Raw genomic sequence first — 3370 nt, forward strand, 5'->3', positions numbered from 1 at the left:
GAAAAAATTCGGTTCGATATATGAGTGGTAGTCGTGCGGCATAGGGCGATGTTGTAATGGTCGTGTGGTTTAGGGCGATGTTGTAATGGTCGTGCGGTATGTACTGGTGGTGTTAAAGACGTTACAAAATCACAAGAAAATCCAAAAATTCTGGTCCTATATATGAGTTGTAGTCGTGCGGTATTGGGCGATCTTGTAATGGTCGTGCTGTGTGTACCGGTGGTGTTAAAATCATTACATAATCGCAGAAATTGATAGAGAACGAAAGTGCCAGAAAAGGCCCACTTATAATTTTATTTTTATTTTTGAAAGCCATACAAAATTACTGAGACAGAATTACTAAAACACTTTCATTTTTTTAACTATTAAAAAATGTTTAAAGTGCTGATAAAAAAAATATACCACCTAATTTTCTTTTTAATAATCTTGAGTTTTTTGGGAATTAAATCCTATTGGATCACAAAAATAAATAAAAATAATTTGGTACATGGTTATTTTTCATGTTAAATAAAATTGATTTTTTTTTAAACTCGATTCCAAAAAAAATGTTTACCCTGATTTTTGTATCCTTCTTTATTTTATACTTCAAAATATCCTTTTAGGGAGAATAAATGATGAAATCTGAATTATTTACATAAATACTTTCAAACCACAATTTTTGGTGTAAGAAAATTGTATTTTTTTTTTATTAAAATTTCATTATTTTTTTTTCTTACTCTTTTGCAAAATAAAATTAATAAAGGGGCATTTCAATTTTCATGTGAAAAAAATCTTTTCAAATTTTCGAAAACGATTTTAGTATTTAAAAACTCAAAACACATTTTCCTATTGGGTAAAACATTAGAACAAATATTTGTCTGTGCAATTTTTGCTAGTGAACATTTATAAATATGTTATTCCTCTCCTTTCTCGCTCAGAAATTTTTCCGTGTTTAAAGCACTTAAAAATCACAAAAAATGTTAAGAATTAAGATTCAATATATTACACTTTTTCGTGAAAAATTCTAAATTTAACAATACCCTTTTTTAATTTGTATTGCTTTAAAAAAAGCAAAGACTGTAGATACCAATTTTTTGATAATTTCTGAACCAATAGAAATTTTATTTTGACTTTTGAAATCCAAAAACCGAACAAAAGATATTGACCCATTTAAATTTTTTTGTTTGCATTTTTCAAATGCCAAAAAATACATTTTTTTATCTGCGCTCACAAAATTTAGTTAATTTTGGCATTTCCATAATGCGCAAAATCAATCAAATCAATCAGAAAACTGATTTCATCAATTGAAAATCTTATTTTGCAATAGAAAAATTTAAAACAATTATATTTACCATTGTAATATTTTCCACCTAAAATGATATTTTGAAGTATGAAAGAAACTGTAATCGTCGTGCGGTATGTAGCGACGATGTAATGTACAATCTTTGGCAATCTTTACTTTTCCTACTAAACAAAATAAGTAGCCAAATTTGAAACAAAACTCAACGATTTAAAGGTCTGTTTAACGCCTGGAATCCACCTAATCTTCCACTCCCTCAGAATTCAGCAAGCCTCATTTCGAATGGGCCCTCAGTGTTCCGTGAGAGAGTTTAAATATTTCTTTTTCGCAGCGGTTACAATAATTTAGTTACAAATTATTATTATTATTATTATTATTATTATTATTATTATCATTTACTATAATTATTTCATAATAATAAATCTTTGATTAGAAGAAAAATAAAAACTTAAATGACTATTAAATTCTCTTCAACCCTCAGTTCTTGAGTGACCGATTTACATAGATCTTAAAACATAAAGATGATGAAGTAAATGGCAATTAATAAAAATCCTCCTCAGGATAATTGCATATCCTTCGTTTTCTAATTTTCTTGAAATTTCCGCGCAAAATATAGATATTAAATTAGTTATGAATGCCGAAATAACAAAATAAAGCTTTGAGAAAATCCTCTGAATTATTTTGTGCATTTTTTTTTTCGTTTGTTTTTTCTTTTTCTTGTGCACAAAATAAAAGTATGAAGAAGCAAGCGATCGCAACTAGTCAGAAGTAGAAAAGCCTCGAGAATGCTACACTATTTTCCAGTCTAATGATTCATGAAAATGTGCAAGTTGAGTTTCTTTTGAAGAATATCGACTTGAACGAAGGCACGCTTTGAAATAGGTAACGTTCTTTGAAAAAATAGTGTCGTTAAAGAATAAAAGTTGCTCATCCCCGCCCCCTCCCTCCCCGCCCGCACGCCCCCTATCCCAGTCGTTCTCGCGTGTCACACAAAAACAACAATAAATACAAGCATCGCAAATATATGTACTACGTCTATACAATGTACATTCAGAATTGAATTCTCATTAATCTGAGTATCCGAAGCTACTACCGATTTTCCCTGATTATAAAAGTTACGTCTGGACTAGCAAGCAAGTCCGCTTCTTCTTCTTTTTTGGCGAGACTTCCTCCTCAATTTAGAAGTATGCCTCCAATTTCAACTGACCGAGGATTATTTTCACGTCGTGGAAAGTCGGTCTCTTCTCGGGTTGCAAGTCCCAAGCCTGTTGAATAATTCATGTCTATTTTTCTATTTTTTTTATTTATTTTTTTTTTATTAAGAATTATTCTAAAAAGGGCAACCTTAAACCCTTGAAAATTTAGCAATAATAGGGTTGTTTCCAAAGTCAAATGTAACCTGCAATTGAATTTTTATCTCAAGAAAAAATACAGATAGAAACTCATAATCAGCCGGAATTATTGCACATGTATTCATAGAACATAATTAATTTTAATAATATTTAACTTAATTATTATAAACAATTTTTATAACCAAATTCTTATTAGTGTTTTTTTTTATATTAGAAAAAATCGTTTATTTCACGCTAGTTGCTAATATTTTTCATAAGAGTCATAATTTGTAACAAAAGAATTAGCATGAGTTAACAACTATTGTTTTTATAAACATTTCTATAAACAAATTCTTTATAAACGAGTTTTTCTCATTGCTGAATTGATTTTTCTGAACAAAAGTGATTCACAATTGTCTTTAAGGGCATGTGACACAGCTAAATACCTATATTACCGACCACAGTTTTTCAGTTGACTGAATGTTTTTTTGAACCTAAGAACTTTTTTTGTAAATAAGATATCGAGCAGATACTTTGGGAAATGTATTAGAGAACAATAAAGTACGTTTAGGTAAAGCATTTTTGTAGGAACTTCACTGAAAATTATTTCATCTTTTTTCTTAACCTCAACATTTTTTGAACTTTCGAACTTTTTATTTACATAAAATATCGGTCTCAAACTTTGAGAAATGCAAGAGTCGAAAGAAAACTACGTTTAAGTACAAAGCTTAATAATAAAAGATGTAAAAAAATATATTTC

The 3370-nt window shown here is 29.1% G+C and overlaps 1 protein-coding gene across 1 annotated transcript in view; it reads left to right on the plus strand.

Moving 5' to 3' along the window:
• LOC117178537 (tyrosine-protein kinase CSK-like) overlaps positions 1-3370 on the plus strand; it is a 91025-nt gene that overhangs the window by 65983 nt on the left and 21672 nt on the right. The gene's annotated exons all lie outside the window — the stretch shown is intronic.

The sequence above is a fragment of the Belonocnema kinseyi genome, chromosome 8 (assembly GCF_010883055.1).
Source record: "Belonocnema kinseyi isolate 2016_QV_RU_SX_M_011 chromosome 8, B_treatae_v1, whole genome shotgun sequence".
Classification (NCBI taxonomy): Eukaryota; Metazoa; Arthropoda; class Insecta; order Hymenoptera; family Cynipidae; genus Belonocnema; species Belonocnema kinseyi.